The 24,022-nt window shown below is 35.6% G+C and overlaps 1 protein-coding gene across 1 annotated transcript in view; it reads left to right on the forward strand.

Moving 5' to 3' along the window:
- The window catches only part of LOC134743505 (uncharacterized), a 290,261-nt gene that overhangs the window by 226,378 nt on the left and 39,861 nt on the right, over positions 1–24,022 (forward strand). The window lies entirely within an intron of this gene.

Here is a 24,022-nt window from a genome sequence, read left to right on the forward strand (position 1 = left end):
CCTTATTCATAAACTAACACCGTTCGTGCGACAATGGCAGCCGGCGGCATACGAGCGGTCGGCATAATAGCGCTGTTCCGTGTATAGTCCGATAAGAAATTGTAGAAAATTATTGAGGGCGCCACTTCCTACGTCACATTTTTGACGTAAAATGCTTAAACATGGCAACAATTTAGTAATGTGGATTTTTTTTAGTTCCATTTTATTTAATTTCTAGTATTTTATGTGGCACTATGGTAAAAGTCCTGAAACGCGATATCTTAGGATTTTTTATGGGTCTAAAATCCTGCGCCTCTTCTTTCGAACGAATGACAGGTCATTTTGACAAGGTTTTAAAAAATGATGCGCAATTTGACAAACTTTGAGTGGTAATACGTATTATGTAGATACCGTAAAATTTATACTTAACACTAATCAATTTTATTTTTGATTTAGTCTTGAGTTTTTTCTTCAATTTATACAAAATGTTTGGCCTTAGAACTACGTCAACCAAAATATAATAGTCACACCTGTACGTTGGTATTATTTTAAATATCTTGTTATTTGAGATAAATTAATGAAACGTCAAACTCAATCAGCTTTATTTTATGCTAAAATGTTGCCAGTGTTTAAAAACTGATGTTAAATACTTATTTTACATGATTTGTAGTCAAGGTACGTCTCATTATTGGTACGGCGTCCAATCCAACATAGGGGTGTTTACTAATATACCGGGCTAATATTTTTTTACAAAAATCGATTTATTAGCGCACTGGCCGCCTCGCCGAGTTGACTCGGCGTCATAATCAATCGCCACGTTTGAGGTTTTGCCTGTTTATATTTGTTCCTCGATGATTGATGTTCGATACCCGCCGGCAAACCAAACAGACTTCGAAACTTGGCTTCCAAACTTAAAGGTTGATGCAAGGTAAAATAAATTGAGGAACTTTTCACAAGATATGATATTACTTGAAATGAGATTTTATTGAGTGTGTGATCAAATGCCGCAATGGCGGTCGTAACATGCGATCCTGGACACATCATAGAGAGCTTGTAATATATAAATTGTATACAAATAATTAACTGTGATCAACACTGGCCAACGTGGGACTCGAACCCACATATTTGGATTGCCGGTCCAACGCATTACCAATTTTGCCAGCTCACCATCTGTCATTCACCGCGAATAATACCTAATGTGGTAATGTGGTGTGGTGTGTAATTGTATTGTGGTACGTTCCACAATAAAAAAGAAAAAAAAATGTTTATTAAACACGTATTATTTATTTATTTATTTATTATATATATTATACGTATTGATATATTAACATTAAGCTTGTGTATATGTGTGTAAATAAAGCAGTGAATCGCTTTCAGCTCGTTTCAAACCCACACTCGCATTTTAATGCCATTCATTATGTAGCACTCACACATAAACTACTATGAAAGTGCCCTTTTATACAAATTATAGCATTTTTAGGGTTCCGTACCCAAAGGGTAAAAACGGGACCCTATTACTAAGACTCCGCTGTCCGTCTATCCGTCTGTCACCAGGCTGTATCTCATGAACCGTGATAGCTCGACAGTTGAAATTTTCACAGATGATGTATTTCTGTTGCCGCTATAACAACAAATACTAAAAAATACGGAACCCTCGGTGCGCGAGTCCGACTCGCATTTGGCCGGTTTTTTAACTGAAGCAACATACACGACCACGCAACCGCGACAACGTGTCATAATCAGTTGCAACGTTTGAGTTTTTGCCTGTTTATATTTGTTTTCCGATGATTGATGGCCCAATACCGTCGGCAAACCTTCGGGCTTTCTATAAAAAACATAACTTGGCTTCCACACTCGTCGGTATAAATATAAATATAGGTATTATTAGATATTTTAGCTAAATATATAGGGTTATTTATCAGAGAGTGTTTGTCACTTATGCAGCCATCACTACATTTTATAAAACAGTTCCCCGCCGCGTCTGTCTGTCTGTATGTATTATGTTCGCGATAAACTCAAAAACCGGCCAAGTGCGAGTCGGACTCGCGCAGGAAGGGTTCCCTACCATTACGGAAAAAAACAGCAAAAAAATCACGTTTGTTGTATGGGAGCCCCATTTAAATATTTATATTATTCTGTTTTTAGTATTTGTTGTTATAGCGGCAACAGAAATACATCATCTGTGAAAATTTCAACTGTCTAGCTATCACGGTTCATGAGATACAGCCTGGTGACAGACAGACAGACGGACAGACGGACAGAAGGACAGACGGAAGGACAGACGGACAGCGGAGTCTTAGTAATAGGGTTCCGTTTTTACCCTTTTGGGTACGGAACCCTAAAAACTACTGAACGAATTTTCATGCGGTTTTCACCTTTCAAATATAGAGAGGTTGGGAGTTGGTAGGAGACTAAGTATTCCCTGAAACATCATTACACAAACTCAATCTATTTAATCGAATGTCATACGCCACTCGCTGCAGTTGTCAATTATTTTCCAATTTAGACATTTAACAATGCAATATTGCTCGGAGAGGCGCGCATCTGCTACACATACTTTAATTAAGTTATATGTTGCGTATTATTAGAGGTCGGAATATTGTGCAGCAAGTCCTCGTTAGCACAAGACTTGACGCGTATATACGTCGGGTAATAATTACGTAATTAAGCTAGAGAGTACAGGAATCCGATTCATATTTAACAACTTGTTACAGTTTTGATCCAATCGAAATTAAACTATCGTGAGACATATTTTAAAATATTTAGATCACTACGGTTAGTAATATATAGGTATTGTTGGTTTATTCAAATTTCCTCGTTAATCTAAACTTGGATAAATAATAAAGTTTCCCATGTGTATGCAGTTTACAACCTGAAATGACTAGCAAATCAGACATTTCTTCGAAATACCATATTATAGGGATGATGACACGTGTAGAATTTTATAACAAAATCTAGTAAAATCAAAAATAGAATCCATATGATTTATTCGTGATAAACTTAAAACTAAAATTACATACAAACGTATAACTAAAACTACAAACATTCATAAAATAGTTAAGAGTTAAAGTTTACCAGTGAGCAATTTATCATAATAATGTGGATATTAAAATAATAAATGGAAATAATACAAAAATACAGGACCTGAAAGATTGAAGATTTAAGTTTTTTTTTACTTCCAAAAAGGAAAAAAATAAGGGTACGATTCCTTACATTTTATCCAAAAAAAGATTGTATGGCAACTACTCGTATATAGTTGCCATAAACATACACGCAACATTTCACCGACAAAAACGCGATTTTCCTGTTTTGTCCATACATTAAAGATGGGCTCTCAGTGACCTTGACGTAACGTTCACTTTCTGACTTTTCTATTGCTTTAATGCAATGGGTCCCATATAGACATTTGATCCTAAAAACAAACCTGATCGATTGATACCATTAATGAAAATTTGTCATCTAGCCTATTAATTATCTACAATTTTCAAGTCGGTGCTAAGTTAGCTTAGACGAACTTTAGTTGCCTTAGCAGTGTCAAACTGACATAATATTTGCTAACGTATGCGTTACTTGCTTCCTATACATCTCGCTCGCACTTTTTATGCGAGTACGTTTTTAGGGTTCCGTACCCAAAGAGTAAAAACGGGACCCTATTACTAAGACTCCGCTGTCCGTCTGTCCGTCTGTCCGTCTGTCTGTCTGTCTGTCACCAGGCTGTATCTCATGAACCGTGATAGCTAGATAGTTGAAATTTTCAGATGATGTATTTCTGTTGCCGCTATAACAACAAATACTATAAACAGAATAATATAAATATTTAAATGGGGCTCCCATACAACAAGCGTGATTTTTATGCTGTTTTTTTCCGTAATGGTACGGAACCCTTTTTTTTATATATTAAAGTTTAGTTTTTTGTCCCAAATAAATTGAAATACCTAGAAACAACTTAGCATTTTAGCAACCACGACTATTGCCCAACTCGTCGTAATGTACGAACTAATCCATTTCCAACACTCGCTTATCAACATCACATCTCACTACTTTTGCCCTTTTAATTACAACTTTATTTAAGCGCATTGAGGTTGACTTTGCTATGTTTATTGTAGGATAGATAAGAGGTCGTGTACTTATACAGTCAATTTGTAAATGTATCGACCATCTACTGGAGTGCAGGGGTGTTATTCCAAACGATCGCCAACAAAGTGTTTCTGCATCGCACAGCTAAACTGTGGAATGAACTGTCGCCCACGACATTTTCAAACTTACGACGACCTTCAAACCTTCATGAAAAGAGCGTACTCCCGTGTTAAATGCCGGCAGCGCATTTGCAACTCCCTTTAGTGTTGCAGGTCTGGTGTCCATAAGTACGGTAATTGCTTACCATCAGGTGATTCGTTTCATAATTCATAATTTATTTATTGCAACCATGGTTTACATTTGGTGGTATTACATACATAGTGGGTTTCACATGGACCCTGGTAGGGCACAGCAATAGTCTTAAATCTAAAGTATGCTAGGTATTAGTATTAATGTAATCATTATATAAATTAGGTCTCATTTGTCCTCTGTATCTGTATCATATCATATTATCAAAAAAAATTACGAGTTGAAGGCAAGGAAAATATACCGTGAGGTCAAATTACCGTGGGGTAGAATTGTAGGTTGTCGAGCTCTCATTACTCTGGTCCTCTCTCAATTCGACTACCTGCGCTGGCACCGCCGACTAGAACATGATTACTTGTCCATTCCCTTAATTAAAACGTTTTCCAGCGGACAGCCGGTGGCCAGCGTGCCTTATTTATACTGCTTTGTGATTAGGAAATAAACTATTGAAAACTTTATGGCTCTTTGCCGTATAACCTGCTTTCGTGGTTTGTTTGTACGAAGGACTGCACTCGGACAAATTGCTGTGTATTTGACAACAAACTTAGCATGTGTTCAGTGCATTTATTGTCGTATGTGTTATTTGTCGTATATATGTCGTATACATGAACCTTTCACATCTCCAAATTTTATGTATATACTACTCTAGAGACTTGTACATCTCTGTTATATTGTAAAAGCTATTTATTTTAAGATTATAATAATTGGCTGCTGTATTTATAGTTTGTCAAACAACTTTGTCGGTAGATAAAGGCGCGAAATTCAAATTTTCTATGGGACGATAATCCTTCGCGGCTACATTTTTTAAATTTGCCGCTTTCTTCTACTGACGGAAATGGCTTGACGGACTATATAAATGTTGCTATGTATTTTTCATGCCACTGTAAATGTTGTACTGACTTGTAAAATAGCTCTTGAGGCCTATTTGCAAAATAAATACCTTTTCATTTAGCACGAGAGTTCTAAGGAGGAGGGGGTGGGGGACAATGTAAAGACTTAGAGAGAGGCTTATTGTCTACTAATTGTTGGAAATTGTACGACCACCAGTAATTAATATTGGGTAGGTAGGTATTAATCACTTGTGACGTTGCGTCAGTAAGAGCGACGGTTGTAATAAAAACAAACATTGCGTGCTGAACTCATTTATGAGGAAAAATGTCATACATTTTTAATAAAACCCATAAAAGTATGCTCATTAAGGCCTGTACTGTACTTAATCAAATATATGCGAGTACGACTAGCCTTCGCTCGCTACTCTGCCCGAGTACAAGACGCTAAAAAGTTTCAACTTTTTACACCCTCATTAAGGGTTGATCTTCCAAAAATGAATTATTTCGTGGAGCTCAGCTGAAGAATATGATTTAGGCTGTGCTGTGCGTTGTCGGTCAGTGTCAACACTGTCAACTGTATTATAAATTATAATTTACGTATAAGTATGTCAACGTTTCAACGTAATTATCGTAATGAATGGAAGACTTGACTATACTACGCCGTATTTGATTAGACCAGCGCTGCGGGGAGAAGTTACTTACGGGGTAAATAAGTTACATTATAGATTTACATAATACTACTGCCGATATGCCACTATCATACAAAAACTGACGTTAGAACTGACATAGCAAAAATTTACGCCGCCGTGACAGACGATCGCGCTAACGGTATATTGGCTAACACCAAAAAATTTTTTTAATGATATAGGAGGCAAACGGGCAGACGGATAACCTGATGGTAAGCGATTACCGCCGCCCATGGACACCCGCAACACCAGACGGGTTGTAAGTGCATTGCCGGCCTTTAATACGGGAGTACGCTCTTTTCTTGAAGGTTTGAACTGTTTGAAGGTCGTATCGGTCCGGAAATGTCGCAGGCGACAGTTCGTTTCACAGTTTAGCTGTGCTAGGCAGGAAGTTTCTGGAAAAGCGCACAGTTGAGGACTGCCAACCATCTAAAAAGAATAGAATAAAAAAGTGGTGAAGATGGAATGGTGTCGCGTAGGGCGATGGCGAAAAGAAGCGGCAAGGATTAATCAGAACAATTCCTAGGAGTACTCCCCATTATACATGCGATAGAAAATGCAGAGTGAGGCCACATCTCTACGCAGCGCCAAGGAGTCAAGCCGATCCGAAATATGCTGGCAGTCGAAAATTAGAATCACTCTTCGTTGGATGCGGTCCAGAGGGAGAAGTTGGTATTGGGGAGCCCCTGCACATAGATGAGCACAGTATATCATGTGTGGGCGAACCTGCGCCTTATAAAGCTGTAGGCGGGCTTTTTTTAGGCTAATTTTGCCTTACCCTCTAAATGGCCGCGGAACTGGACTTCACTCGAAATGTCGACGCCAAGGATTCTGATACTGGCTGCGGCAGACATGGGGGTGCTATCAAAACGAGGATATGTCACTAATGTGAAATCAATTGCTTTACATTATCGAACGATGAAACCCTTATGTAAACATAATCATGAGTGTCAAAAAACATGGTTAATATTATTTGTTTGTTCTAATTTCTTGACCAATAAGAGAGAGTAGATACATCCACAGCAGTATCTGAGAAAATGCCTGCGTGCACAATTGCTCACACAAAAATGAGAATGCATGTACAATGCTAGAGATGTAATTAGTTGCGGAAAGTTTAAAAAAAATTGAAAATGTTTCAGGAAAATTTCACAGGTTAAGGAAACTTTCATTTTGTAAACTAATATTTCGATCCCCATACAAAAATATGAGAAGCTCCGAATGTTTCATTGTGGAAATTTCGCAATTTTAGAAACTTATTGCGAAATAAAACCGACTGGCCGTCGGCGACGGCACATATACTTATGTGCCACAAAAGTGTGTCGTATCTGTGATTGTTTGTGTAATCCGTGGCTGCATGCCCCCGGGCGCACCGCAACTCCTCTAACTACTAAAGGCTGCATTAATACTACATGTGTACGTGAAGTCCGTAAAACTCAAGTTTGCGGCGTTTCATCCTTTACAGCTGAACGTGTGAAGAGAGTTTAATATAACTTTTTGTTGGCAATTTCGTTAACATTTGATACAAGTTTAAAGTTATGTGAAAGTTGTGGTACTAGCTGGATGTACCAACATATAGCGTTAACTATCCTATTATTAGGGCCCCATAGCTACCTTACTTACAGGTTGACAGGTATCAAAGGTTGGTGCAAAATAGAGTCCAGATTTGAAACACTGTTTTATACCAACCGTCAACCGTCCGTCAGTGTCCTGAACCCCTAGTGATTTCATTCGATAGCGTGACGAGCGCGCGTGGGATTTTGAACAGCGCACCAAGCGGGTCGTTTTGGAAACTCAAAATCCCATACAAAATGACACTTAACGCAAACGCGTTCGTCACGTGACGCTATCCAATGAAATTTACACTAGGGGTACAAATTTGAGTTTCATTCGTAACAAAAAACGACAGGCATGTATGTATGTATGTCACAAAATCACATCTTATTTGTATCGGAATTAAATTTTAACTTTATTAAGAACTAGCGACCCGTCCCGGCTTCGCACGGGTTACACAAAACCTTTACAAATTATACATGCACTAAAACCTTCCTCAAGAACTACTCTATTGATAGGTGAAAACGGCATCTAAATCCGTTGCGTAGTTTTAAAGATCTAAGCATACATAGGGACAGACAGACATCGGAAAGCGACTTTGTTTTATACTATGTAGAGATTAAAGTAATTTTATTACCGCATTAGCAGTTTTATTTATAATAGAAACGTTAGGTCGACGAGTAGTCTTTCTATCTCAAAAGAGAAAAACTAATAACAATACGAAAACAAAAAACATACAGAAAATCTTAATGAGATACGACAGAAAAAACTTATACTTTTTATATTAACTAAATGAACGTAAACCCGCTTCGGCGAGCACTAACAAGAATAAATAAATTACATTATCAAATCAAATATTTGTTCCATCAAAAACTTATTTCCATTTGCAAATTGTGTTTATGCTCGATAACTTTCTATGTATATTAATTAAGTTGTTCTTTTGGCTGCACACTATTTATTTTACGTGTTTTTGTAGAGTTTCAGTGCAACAGAAACAGAAAGCGATTATTGCAAAAATCTTAGGTACCATATTATTGTATGTAGTGGATTTCTATCCCGATGTATTAAGATAATTATAGAATATCAATTGGGTAGTTAACATATTGATTTGTGTAGATACTCTCGACTCTTACACGAGTGAATACCTACTATAGAATAAAAGCCTTTTCATCTATTTTTGATGTATAGGTTCCGGAGACCTACCAATTTTTTTAAATCATAGGAATGACTTCTTACAGACTTGAAATAGGCTTTTGTTATCGTTCGTCTGTGAGTCTAGCTCGCGCCAATAAATGTACTAAAAAGAACGCGCGAATGATAACAAAATGATATCATTTAGACATCGTTTTGACATCTAAATATAAGTTTGAATTGGCCTCTTGGAAGTTTTTATGGGATGCACATAACGAGTTCTACGCTGCAGTGGTAATGGCTACGAACCGTAGCTGTACTCGTAGCACTGCTACGATTTCCATTGGCGAGCAACTTTAATTACGGTTTTGGTTGAAGAAATGTCACGTTTGATACTGACAGATCAGTATCATATCGTAAACAGATCGAATTACTAAAACTCGAATTGGCCTGTCAGGGTAATTTTTTCGTTCGTAAATTTTATATTATAATTTTTTATTTGATTTTCATTTGTCCGTACATGTATTTGGTACGAGCGAGGCGCATGATAACTAAATGACGTCATTCAAATAACATTCTGATGTACAGTCGATGGCAAAAATATCGATCCAGACGGGCTCAAAAATATGTGAACGCGACTTTATTGTCTAAGGTGTAAGAGCGTACACATATTTTTGAAGCTTTGGTAATGTATATATATTTATGCCCTTGACTGTACTTTCGAATACGCCTGATACAATCTATCACTTAGCTTCGAACTGGCTCGCCTACCAACATTTACTACATTAATTCGATCTTAATTCAAATTTAACATCGCTAATTCGAGACTGACGTTCGTACAAATTTTACCTCAAACGAAGGCGTTTTATGCTAAAATTGTAGCATAACATGCAATGCAACTAGTAGGTACGTTATCGATTCAATTTTAATAAATGTGTCAAATTTTACATTACTTATAGAGATTATCGTCAGGTGACATCCAAAACTTAAGGGGCCCAGTGACTATCAGTCCGCCGGACGATATCGGCCTGTCAGTTAGAACAAAAATTTGACAGTTCCGAACCACTGACAGGCCGATATCGTCCGGCGGACTGATAGTCAGTGGGCCCCTTTACAGGCCAAACCGCACAATGAGACGTCATTTACTAGTTCAATCAATCTTTAAGTAGTATGGCTCCATCGATACTGTCGATGATTTCGCCAACGTCAAAGTGGGATCCACGTGGGATCGAATTAATATTTCTTGATTTTCTTCAGCCAGTGTACGGTAATAGTAGATTGTGTCACAAGGGAGCAAAATGACATATTTACGGCGAGGGCGTACAATTGAATCCTAAACGAAGCGAAGGATTCTATAATAGAATCCTGAGCGTAGCGAGGGATTCTAACATAGAATCCTGAGCGTAGTGAGGGATTCAAGTGTTAACGCCCAAGGTGAAAATAATTTTGCTACCATGTGACAGATACTGCTTTTCACGTCACCTATGAGGAAATTACATACATATATTAGGTTTCTAAACATTATTATTTTAAGCAAAGATCGATACGGACAAAGTGGCAAAAGTATGTATACACGACCTTAGTATAGGTACATACTTCTGGCACTTTGTCCGTATCGATATTTTCAGACGTAACTGTACTGACAAATTAAAAGTACCTACAGCTCATAATTATGAACCTAATATATTTTCAAAGACAGCAGCAAACACCTAAAATGATACAATGAAAATCAAGTACATTATTTTTGTAGATTTTTCTGGTAACAAATTAGCTCTTACCCCTTTGAACCAAATCTTCGGAAGAAAACTATGAAGACTTATATCACTGATATTTATTATTATAAAGTTATTGATTTAAACTAAGTATTTACAAATTTATACACAATACAGAACCGCATAATTAATTATGCTTTGTAAAATATTTGTACAAAACTTTTTAAATATAAACTTTTTAAATTGCATAGACAAGTATGGCTGCGTATAAGGAGACCTAAAAAATTAAATTATGAAACTAATGTTTTTTTACGTTTTTTTGTAAATATTACGCTAATTAATTAATTTACTTAATTTAAATATGCTATTAATTAATTTAAAATACGCTTATTACACTTATTGTTTACAATTACAACAAAATATTATTTAAGTTAGAAAAATTGTACGCACGTAATCGATTATAAAGAAATTGTAATCGATTATATGCATACTAATTTCATATGTCTTTGTGTCAATATTTCATACTGGCAACAAAATGTCCTTGAACAGAAAAGTGCCATTTTGATCCCTCCTAGCAGGGAAGAAAAGTTCCCTTTTCGAATAGGTGATGTGAAAATAAAATTATGGGCCTCTAGGGCTCTAGCCAGACACGGTTAGAGGTAGAAATATCAAATGCTCTTAGAGCACGACGTTGTTATGTTGACTCGTAAAACCGATAGCTGGATTTTACGAGAAGCACGTGGACTACCGGCCGTTGTCTTCAAAATGGTGGTTAAACACGCTTGGAGATTAAAGCTCCATTCACTGCACACTACCAAATTAGATTACTTATAATAAAGCTATCGATATTACACATTAAACAATATTAATGAGCAAAAAACAAAGGAATTAATCACGAGGCTACTATCAAGATGGCGTTCGAACCGGAAGTCCATTTACTAGTTCTAGAAACGATATGGATTAGATATGTCAGTGTCAAAAATGACGTTTCTTCAAACACAAACGTCATTTTTGACACTGACATCTAATCCATATCGTTTCTAGAACTAGTAAATGACGTATCTCATTCTTCGAATGGGCATCTCATTGCAAAAAAAAACAACCATGTTTTGGTACTAGTACGTTGAATATGGCTATAACTTGTGGTAGTAAATAAAAATTGTTATTTTCTTCACTTCACGTTATCCCCCGTATTTATTCATAAAATTTCGAAACCTCTTAGAAACCTCTGTTAAATTTTGTCTCTTTCTGACAAACAGAAATGTCAAAAATTACGGATAGGGACAAACGATTTACAACGGTTTGTTAGATTTGACAGACGTGTATGAATAATGCCATCACTACACCTTATAAAACGAAGGCCCCCCGCCGCGTCTGTATGTCTGTGTGTTCACGATAAACTCAGAAACTACGGATTTTCATGCGCTTTTCACCTATCAATAGAATGATTCTTGTGGAAGGTGTATAATATGTTAACCGGTGCGGTCGCTAGTATAATTATAAAGTGGATTATAATTATATCCCCTTTTTCGAGTCAGTCGTTGAAAATATCGAATAACTAAGTACGGTTTGCACAAAACCACCCAGCTTAACTGGGCTGGCTAAACACAAAATACTAATGGGTATACTAAATGCACGTTTAGTCAAATGGGGCGATTAACTTTAAGCTAATGATTACCGATTCTTGTTGCGGGGGACGCTTTTGTGTTTTATTTAATTGTAGTTGTTAGAGTTAATTTCGTTTGAGTATTATTGATATTGGTTCGTGGAACGTAAATGCATTTTAGTTTATAGCGTTATTGCATACAATAATTTGCATTTGTTCATGTACCTAAGTGTGTTCAGTTACAGCGTTGTTGTCAAAAGCCGCGTGCTGGTCCCACAGGTGGGTCAAAATTCTTTTCGTTGTTTTGTTTCTGTCCACTCTGTCACGCTTCTATTTTTGTCTTTTATCAAATAAATAAAAAAGTTGTGTGTTGTTGCATGACTTTCTAGCTGTAGATTATAATTATCTAGAGAATAATTAAAAACTGAATTTTACGCCCTACAAAAAGCTACACTCCGTCACATTTTTTTGGGACAAAAAACAAGACAACGAAAAGAATTTTGACCCAGGTATCATCATCGCTCGTCTCATTCGGTTTTCATATATCATTCTGTATTCGTCACTCGTTCTTTATTCGTCTTGTTCACTTTTTGTCATTATCTACTTTGGTCAAAGTGTAATTTGGCTCTCCCTTAATATGTCTTATCCGTGTTTCGTCACGGACTTCACGGTCTTCCTAGGTCTCAATCTTATAGCGAAAAGAAAATGGTTAACAGAATACTAGTCAGTATGTTTTGTGCTTGAGAGGGTCTGCTTTTATCGCCGTCTTTATACTCGTGGTAGCAGTAAATTATTCCAAGTTATTTATAAACAACGCAAACCACACTTGTAAGTGCACCCTGAACTCTATTCGCAGAATAAAGTTTTGATTTTTTGTAGCACTCTTTTATTTCAGCATTCCTTTATTGGAGTAAACAATACCTACTTAATTATTTCCTCGGTAATTTCAAGACAATACTACGTAAATGAACACATATTTCCAAGTCTAAATCCTTATAAATAGTATATTTACGAGATCTATTCCTGTATTTCAGTAAGGAGATTACGAAATACATTGATGTCGAGTCGAGCAACCGTGGCATTCAGTCACAGACCACCTCAACAGCTAGAGCACGGGGTCCCTTTGTTTGACATAATTATTGAAAGTCATAATGTAATGATTGTCATATTATCATTAGTCATTATTCTGAAACCGTTAAGGATTTTCCTCGGGTTATCCTATAGATTGGTTAGGTTAGGTTAGGTTTGTTTTATGGCAATCCTGAAAAGTTACGTGTTGTCACCTCCCCAACTATTACTATTTAAAACTACTCTTATGCTAAATACCTCTTAAGAATTTACCCCTAAAATTTGGCCATGTGATCGTCTAGTCTAGCGTTAGAACCCCTCGAAGTGAACCGCAGAACCCTAGATTCTTTAATGAGTAACAACTATATTTTGGACCCTTATTTTAAGGAATAAATATTTATGGTAATGAAGATTATATTTTATTATAACACTAAAGAATAATTCAAGGAATATTTTAATAGTTACAAGAGTAGAAAAGTCAGTAGTAGAGTAGTCACAAGGGAGAGCAAAATGACGCATTTACGATGAAGGCGTACATCGAATCCTGAACTAAGCGAAGGATTCCACAATTGAATACCGAGCGTAGCGAAGAGCTCCAAAATAGAACCCCGAGCGCAGTGATGAAATAATATTGCAATTTTGTTAAATCCATTCATGTAATGTAAATGCTGTTAAAGGCCTACCACGTATAATGTTATTTAGGTAATTGCAGCATACATGGTTAGTATGAGGTTAAAAATGTAGTTGGTAAAATGAGTTTAAAAATATTTTTGGTGAAGTCCCGCTACGCCTATTAAGCCTTCGGGATAACATACGAAGCAGCACTCCCAGGATAAGCCCATTTACACCCTAGCTTTTTAGGGAAAGTTATAATTATACTATCACCTTCTAAACGATGTGTGAGTTCACACGTACTGCTTCGCATGCTCGATGCGGGTCAGAAGGCCTTATCCCGATTCAAAACATCAATCGGGTCACCTATCCTAACATTGTAGCCAGATGGGCTATGACCAACGCTTCGCAATCCTATGCATTCCTAGATGATCTGATGAAAGAAGCGCCAAGTATCATCAATCAATCAAAATTACTTATTTTTTTATGTCCAAAAGCTAGGGATACTGATCCCTTTTCCCCAATCCCCAAAACTAAAAGAATAGACTGCATTTCCAGTCTTTAGACGCACAAACGAAGTACCAAATTTATTTGTTAACTATTTTATGAAACAGAAATATCAAGTCGAGCATTATTCAACTCTTGACTCCTCCCATTGGACTGCTCTTGCCTGCCAAGGGATCCCTAAAACAAACCATTCTTCTATCCCAGAACGGTATGTATACCTAAACCCAGCTTGATATTTTAAGAATTTATTTTGTATATACCTTAGAAACCAGAATGAAATATTCAGTACCTCGCTCTTACATCAAAACACTAGAAATTTTAACAAAATAAAACAAATAGTATAAGATTTTATATACAACAATACCTTTTTACGCAGATTCATTATAAAATAGGAATATCTAGGCAATTAAACCCCTTGCCTATTACACGTACGCTTTTCAGGATAATGAAGAAAAATATATATATCAACCATATATCAGATTTTTAGATCAAGCATTAAAAGAGACCCTAACTCCTAACAAATGGTGAGTGTAAAGCTACCCTACTCCTTATACACTGGCCTATTCTAGTGTAATCAAAGCACAGATCGTACTTACCATTGACCTAGTACTTTGAAAAACACGCAAGTGATTTCCCTAATTAGAGAGCTAATCGTTCAACCGGCCAAGTTGATACAACAAAGCTAATCGGCCTGTGTGTTTAATCCCCTCCAAGGCGGGTTGCACAGAGGCAGGGACAGCACTTGGATAGATTAGGTCCCTATTATGTCTATAAATGGCACATATAAATATATTTAAAATACAAGACCTCCAAATACTGTAGGTTTCAAACGAGCAGAGTTTACACTCAATGGCACGCACGTGATGCCCTCGCTTTAGTCTAACAGTTGGGCATTGGAGACCAGGGAGGGAGAGATATTTCGCTTTCTATGTTGGTAAAGAGAAAGCGCCAAGTACACCCTCATCTTGGTAAAAGAAAGACCTCCTTCCATTTGCCGTTTGTCACCGTTTTGGATAGCAAGTGAAAGGCTAGACTACTGTCTGTCTAGACACTGATCTGGCTTTGAATCATAAGAAAAACAAGTAGGAGTTTTCTGATATTATTCTTAAACAAATAATTTTTATTACTTTATAAATTATGTCATATAGACATTATATTTTACATTTAAAACAAACAATCATAACGCAAATATTTAATCAAAACAATTTAATTAGATGATTATTTTATGAAGGCATAAAATGATAATGAAATACTCAGCCCGGATGCATTAAGTCCAAACGATATGAGTTCATAGACCCCATTCGTCCGAAAAATAACACATCTTCTAAACTTAGTCTTGTCGAAGACGTTTGCCCTCAGTAAAACCAAATAATAGATATTGTGGGCAGAGTATTCACTAGACGTTAAACCTTCGTTACAATACTCCTGTTAAAAATTAATAGCAAACGTGGAGGCACTCTGCTCGATAGTATCAAAGTTTATCCATTACGAAAACAAACATAGTTTCCGCAAAGCCAAACAAAGACACAATTTCCAAAGGCTAACTCTATCAGGTCAAAGACTAAGTCTTTGTCCTAAATAAAGTCAAACACTTAGAAAAATGAACAGAGATTTTCCACTCACCAGTAATTTTTTCCAATCACTATTAAACCAGAGTCAATTGCCGGTCCGAAGCACAAAGTAAAACTGAATTCTGACCCTTGCCTACTCCCTTTTATATGATTTCGTTTGTCGACATTACAATAACACCTGCGATGCACCTGCGTAATGTCGACATGGTTCTCGGAAACTCTGTCCACATTATGTCTACATTACAATAACACCTGCGATGCACCTGCGTAATGTCGACATGGTTCTCGGAATCTCTGTCCACATTATGTCTACAATAAAACTTACCTATCAAATTTAAGATTGCAATTTTCATAATATAGCTTTTACTTCCTTAAATTAAGTCTCATTTTTATTTGATAACATAAGTCGGACACGCATCTGTGCGGACATTCGATTTCTCAGAACAAAAAGTCGTAACAACATGTCTTTCGTGTAATCCTTATTCCTCATACATAAGATATGTTTTTGATTGACCACGATGTAATACCTTAATCAGAGCCATCTATGATCCCTCTCATGCAACCACTTGAACATTAAACAGCTCGTTGATAATGTTTCGATAGTCAATACTTTTATACGTACATCATAATGCACTGAATTTCTCACGCGGCCCACAGATGGCGTTGTTTTCAAAAGTTGTTGTTATTTTCTAAGTTTTTGTCTAATAGTTTTCTTATTGTTTATACTTTAATACAAATGTATTTATATTGTTATGTTTTGTCAAAACCCTAGAAAGAGAGAAAATCAAATAATTCGACATAAGATCATATGAATATTATAAAAAAAACTAATTTTATTTTGAATCTAAGGCTTCTTACTATTTAAATGCTTTATATTTATGGATAGAGCATATGGCTAGTCACATCTCACCCCCAAAATGGATTCAAGTTTTGTAATGGCTCACAATGTGTGCTATGGAAACTTTAATCTATTTTTCTAGACTTGTCGGTGCTTTTCCCCACCTGTTTAAACGTGTAGTGTGTTTTCCATTACTAAGTGACTGTAAATGACTCAGCTCTGAAACAAGTTCATCAGAATTCTGTCAATGAACCATGATAACTCTTTCCCCAGAATCCTCGCTCCGCTATGAGATACCAGGTTGTGAGTCTGATAAGTTCTAATAACTCATCCTTGCCAGTTCATTCCGGCATCGTCGGGTATTCCTTCCCCCTGTGAGCCGCACACTTCCGTAGAAGAGCATCTAATGAGACAGCAAGAACTCCCCACACGAAACGAAGAGACCTTTAATTCTTATAAGTACGAAGCTTTCAAACTCCATTGCCAAAATTCGAACCAATTTTCACTGCCTTATCACCCTCAGTCACGCTTTCTTGGCGCATGTCTTGTACTTGAATAAAATATACCGACTTAAGTTTGTTTGGGTGTTTTTTTTTTTATATAAAACAAACTTAAGTTTGACACAAATAAATATCCCATCATGGTATGATAAAAACCTTTTCGTCTAAACTAAAGCATTGCTTAACCAAAATAAATAACATTAAAATTATTTGCTCAATAATATACCTCACTTTCATGAAAACATAATTGTACTTCTTTAACCTCTTGAAAAGAGCCTCGCCCTTTCTAGACGCTCACGGCCCATCAAAATATGTCGAATGTCGGATATATCCCATCCAAGCCAAGGTGTGTAGAGTTTCGTATTGGGCTTATTACCATGTGTAGTTCTGGCTACAAAAATCTACCCTTTAAATGGGTCTAGTCCAATGGACTTTAACCTACTGATAAGATTTTTCCAGCCAGATGTCCCATTTTCCCCCCCGTTTTGTTCCCATTGCAAATACCGACAATTCTAGTTTACCCTGATTACCCTTAAGCTTTTGTCTATCTGCATCAATCCATTCTTTCCAATACACAAATACATTCATCAACATTGGCTTTCATCATCTCACATACAAATCCTCACATAATTCATCACAGACTTATAACTAAGTATAAGCACTCGACACACAATTTTCCTTCCTCATTCGCTCTTTCACTCAATTGATTACAGACAGCCAACGCCCCAACAAGTAATCAAAAAAAATTATTTTAATTTATTATTTCATTAAAACTTGAATAATAATAAAAAAAAAAAAGAATAAGCCTATTCTGTCCTGATCCAATACTAATCCATTATTTCTAGTTCTAGATGTTTAAAATAAAAATAAAACTCGTGGCAATCATCCCGAGCCTACCCTTTAATAATTTGATTTTTATTTCTTATTTATTTATCATTATCTGTGAATATTTTGACTAATAAAATTAATAATATAATTATTGACTCACACGAAAGAAAGAAAAATGCACCAATTTAGCCCCTTTTTTTATCTACTAGGCTTTGTGTTTATTCTAAAGTGAATGCAATATTATCAAAACGCAACTACGCTATATTATCAAAACGCAACACTAACAACCCACTACACAGTGAATCAACGTTGGAACTGTACAGTTAGTTGCAGAGAAAAATGACCCACCTTGCATTCCTACAAACGGATAATACTGCTAACTGTACATACTATTGTTTTATTTTTCAATTGCTTTTTAAAATAATTACTTAACAAAAATAATTCTGTAATCCACACAATATAACGCAAATACCTATGCATATATACCTATGTACAAATTATATCTCTTGAAAATGTGTTACCTACCGAATTGCAAACAGAATAATCAAGAAAGCATGTGATTATAAAATTATTTGAACGCTTCAGAGATCTAAACACCAACTTAGTATTATATTTTATATAATGTGGACAAGTAGTAATATATTTTTTTATACTAAACACAACCTGGAAATTGTTTTGGACTTGTCAAAATTTGTATTCACGTGTTATAGGCATATGTAAAGAAATAAATACAAATACGTGAGTATGTTCTGAACTATCCACCTATAAACAAAAGGTCACCACAGTTGCTAGTCATCTGTCGATGTGGGTAAATGAATAATGTTAAGAAAGTAAAGCTCTCCGATTTTGATAACTCTGATCGCAATATGTGCATGGGACCTCTAAGAACTTGTTACAAATATGGTTTATTAAAAGTACTGTTGCTACTCCCGAAGTCGCTATATCCACATAAATCCAGCACTAAAGTATGCTTTTAATTCATGGGCCGAATAATCGCTACAACCAAGTTGGCAATAAATGAAATCCACTGTATATAAATAATTTCATACATATAAATGGTTTATTCCGCAATTCTTTAAAAACAAAGGAGGCAAAAGAAGAAAAGAGTACATACTAAGTTTTCCAAATCACCTCCAGTGCACCTTGAAGATTCTTTAGTCTCCCTCCTGGGCCCGTGCAATCACCTGTTTATCTTGACTTTAAACATACTTGCAAAGAGGTTTCCTTGATTGTTTTATTAATCATCCATAGTAGTTATGATGTTGTGAATGCCAATGATTATCTAAAGAACACCTTGCTCTCTCCTTCTCCATTTAAATCTTGAGCCTTTATTGAAGCAACTGCACATCATTCGTCGTGTTTACTGTCGCGCAGGGAAACTGTGATTGAAGCGTTGATCCTAACACGCTGTCTGATCTGATGGGTGTCAGTCAGGTAAGGTTTTTTCTTCCTGTGTTCTTGAATATCTCCTGATTGCCTGGTTCAAGTCCAGCAGTTGCGTGAACGCCTTAGCCAGCTGTAGCACGTCTGTGTCACTTTCAGCAATTCCACAGATTTCAACGTTGTTATAAAGCCTCTGCCTTGACTTTGAAAGTCAAATTAATTGTAAAATTCACCAATTTTTATCACTCGCGCACAACAATAATCACAAATTATACTCATTTTAACATAATTTGAATCAAATACCACTACACTTTCTACACTTTTTCACTAAAACAATCTTTTATCCGTAAATTCACTTTGTTTATTTTGCAAATTAAATATCAAACTGAACTGTCAAAATTGAAACCAAATAAATTTACCGCCAGGTTATTGCCAAAACCCAAGACCACCCAAGACTATTAACGACAGATCAAAGTATCAGAAATAAATAATTTTATTGAAATGATTTTTAATTGGTCATATATTTTTTCTAAAGATCAATCTAATCTGTTTTTTATGAAGAAATAATTAGCAATCGATTCATTAATTAATTTCAATACTGTATGAAAACGACAGTGTAAACCCGCTTTTTCGCATAGACAATATTCTTTTATAGAGGTGCGCGAGCGCCCGTGAGTATAATGTGACGAAATCAAAACATGCTCTAACATCCCCTGCAACACACCGAACACAACCCACGCAATTGGGTCGGGTATAGTTTGTTTGTCTATGAATGTAGTGTATCGGACTTAGTTAAGTAAGTTTCTAATAGATGGCGTAGCAAAATAAATTATTATTTAGGCCTTAAAATTGCACGTCATATTAATTTAAAGATAAAGATGCATTATACAATGGGAAAATTTAACTAATCAATTTAATAGCTTCAAAACCACAATCAAACCTCTAGACTGAATCGAAACGTTTAACACCTGCTTAACTTGATTTGTCTATGGCAACCTTCGCTACTGTCAATTGTTTAAATACCTATTTATTTTCTTCTTGAAACGACGTTCATTTTTTCTTATTTGTGATTTATTATCAGCGTTTTACATATCCTAGTTACCGGCGTTATACTTTTCAAATACCAAAACATCCGATAAACGCTGGGAACAAAACTGAAGACGCCATTCTTGTAATGGAGGTCGTGTCCATCTACGATGTGACATTGTTTCATAAGTGATTTGCGACAACAAAATTGACCAGATGGACCTAATTTGAAAACCAGAAAGCAAAGCAAAGATTGCCTCTAAGAGCGCTCGTGTAATTTTCGTAATATAATCTATCGTAAAATCGGTAGAAAACAAAATGAAGTGGGAACTCAGAAATATTATATGGCCAATCCCCTCTTTTCTCGTCAACTTATGGATGAATCTAGTGCTTTTTCACTATGACCCAGCGTACGATCAGTCTATAAAGGATGTTTAACAGGCCTACATATCGTTATTGTGCATGAACTGAGTTTTAAACTTGGAGAATTTATTGCACAAACAAGGTAAGGTTTTTTTTTATTTATTTATTTGTTAGATAAAAATGTCTTTTAGAGGATGTTAAACCTACTTTAGCACTAAATAATTGATCACAAATTGAACTATCTGTCATGAAATCTACTGTCTAATGATTCCTGTCCTTACAGACTTGCATTAAGGTTTCTTGTTGAATAATAAGTAACTACTTAGCCCTGTTGTTAAAATTCTATATATAATGCTCCCCTCTACTGTTGTATGTTTCAAAACAGAAAATAATCAGTTAAGATGAGTATTTAAAACATTTTTTTGTTTGTTTTTAGTTGCCTATCTAATATAATAGAAATAAAGAAAATTAAGCTTACAACCTGATCTTTTTTTTTTTTACAGCAAGCCAACAACCCTGCTGATATGATCCCCGGGTACCCGATAAGCATAAACTGTTTACCGGAACAAAATAAATTGGCTCTATATTATGAAGATACCATGACAAATGTATTTTGAAGAAACATTCACTCATTGGACCATTTATTGTCTTGAATAAAAGAATAATAAATAAATATATAAAGTAAGTACAACCCCATACTACTAGTTGACAGTTACTCTTAGGTTTGACAAAAAAAAAATGTTTTCAAAGACCGACACTTATTTCAAAACCCCAAGGAATAAGTGAAGAGGGTCCCTAGTAAGAACATTCCTAGCGTTATACATATTATTTTAATTATGTTAACTAACCTAGTTTTAATCCTGTTAATCTAAATCTAACCTATTTGTGTCCTAATTTATAGAAATTTGCCCCGTAAAGCAAAAATATCCTAATTTTCCCTTTTCTTAACTGAAGACCCTAAGTAGAAATACCTATAGTAAATAATAAATACTTTAAATAAAACTTATAAATAGGTTTTCTTACATATACCCTATTAGCTAACTCTTTTTCTTTCTGTTTCCAGCATTTCCTGGAGAACTGACATTCCCCCGCAGCATCAACATACCCGCCTTCACTGTACATCCACTGACTATTCCCACTTAAGACAGGTATTTTATCTCATTATATAAATACAAAACTTATTATATGCTTAAAAACTCATGGCTTACATCTATCACAAATATTTCAAAAAGCCTAAACGGAGAGTTCCCGATGAAAGAGTGAAAAGATGAAAATGTCTTTAGGCTTACATATCCTATTCTAATTCTGTTTACTAACTAAACTTAATCTCTAGCTTATTCGTGATCTAAACTTATGCAAATACAACCTGTAAGACAAAGGTTCTCAAACTTCTCTTAAAGTTTTGAAAAATAGTTTTGTTCTAGATGAAACTTAATATTTCCTGTGGATCTGTTTAATAATTACCTAGATTAAAATAGTATTCAAAATGATGCTGTACCCCCTCAAATGGATGATTTAAATGTAACCGTTAATGAGTTTCTTTCTTTTTGTTTCAGATATTCCAATGAATATTGTCCATATATAAAAAAAATAAGTTTTGTTGTTAATGAATGTAGGTACACAAATGATGTTTGTTTTATTTTTCAAACCACAAAACCCTCCTTTTTTTTCCATTTCGTCCCTATATTTTACCAACATTTCCTTCATACCACCCTACTTAAATAGCAATAAAAAAAAAATCAATAGCTTAATTAGTTCTCGAGATATTTAGCAATGTGACAGACAGACTGACAGAGTCGCACCACAAAGACTCCCTTTGCACCCCCCTGGCACGGAACCCTAAAAAATCGCATTTGTAATAATCATCTAACTACCAAGTTAACGAGATAAAGTCAACCCATTCACAGAACATACGCAATGATTGCGCTATCCCTGCTACTCCTATCAAAAGACGCAAGACCACCCCGCTCGGTCATCTCCCCTTTCCCTCTAAGTCTCTTCTAGTTATACTAAATTCATACTACCAACGTAACGAGATAAACGCATAAATGTCATTTTGATGTATTGCTATAATAAAACGAACCTAACTTGTCAATCTTGCGCCTATATTTTTCAAATCAGCCGCCTTCCTCTACTGACAAAGTCGCCGTGTCAGAGTATATCTGTGATATGTACCAATGGCACCAACCATCCGCAAAACGTTTTCTTTCAAAACAAAACATGGACGTTCGCATAAAATGTGAACTGGCGATATGTGATTCCAAGTCAAATAAAACAAATGTTTGGAATGTAACTAATTTCAAAGAACAAGTTAGTATTACACTTTAACTTTAGCCCTTAAATATTGTTTTGTTCCAGTAATGCCGCATGAACAATCTTGTGAAAATTATGTACGTTGTGTCAATCTTTCAATGAAAATTCTTATTTACAGATTGAAATATCACTCCCATGAATCTACAAAAGGATTTTGCCGCGAATTATGGATGAAATACAACAATAATTATTGGAAAATGCAGTGTTAGAGGTTAAAATGATTATAAAGCAGAAAATCAAGAAAAAATGCCCGTATTTGAAGACTGCAACGAACAGGAACCCAATGTGAATGTCTACCCCTGTGCCCCCAGCTAGTTCCATCTCAACTGCTGTAACCTGCACACTACTAGCTATCTATTTGTCAAATGTAGTGTCACATTTGCGTTGTTATTAATAAAAAAGTTAGACTTCACCCCCATTCCTTTAGACTACTTGTAATTTTGAAGTGTTTTATACCCCACTCCTCATCATCATCAGTCTAATACGCTTCGGTTTTGTGGCTAATGTAATAAGGTTCACCCCCCATTATCTAAACTGAAGTACTCTTACATGACATTGTTATAAGCTATCCCGTCTCATCTAATCTTAAGTGTTAACCTGCTAGTAAATTTCCTATTTAATAAGGCAATGTTATTTAACTAATGTGTCTATTTTTATTTCTTAGATACAAGATACACTAGCAGTTACTAAAATGAAGGTTGCTCCTAAAAGTCCCTAACATGACTAAGTGATGAAGGAATATGAAAGATGAAAAATGGGTACCTTCCTGGCAGCAGTATCTCTAAGAACATTACCCTGAACTAAGACTGAAAGCCGAAGAAATGTATTTAAAGCCTTCGTTATTAAATAATGAAGTCAATATTTGTCTTTTTATCTCCAAAAGGTCAGTTAATTTCTCTTAAAAGTCTAAAATATAGTGTACACACTCCGTTTCACGTCAACAAAATGTAGCCAACGGCTACTTTTATATATTTTGAAAAACCATAGTAACCCAGGTAAAATGAATCCTGCGTCACGTTACACCAAAATGTCACCTCCCCAACTATTACTATTTAAAACTACTCTTATGCTAAATACCTCTTAAGAATTTACCCCTAAAATTTGGCCATGTGATCGTCTAGTCTAGCGTTAGAAC

The sequence above is a fragment of the Cydia strobilella genome, chromosome 8, assembly GCF_947568885.1.
Source record: "Cydia strobilella chromosome 8, ilCydStro3.1, whole genome shotgun sequence".
NCBI lineage: Eukaryota > Metazoa > Arthropoda > Insecta > Lepidoptera > Tortricidae > Cydia > Cydia strobilella.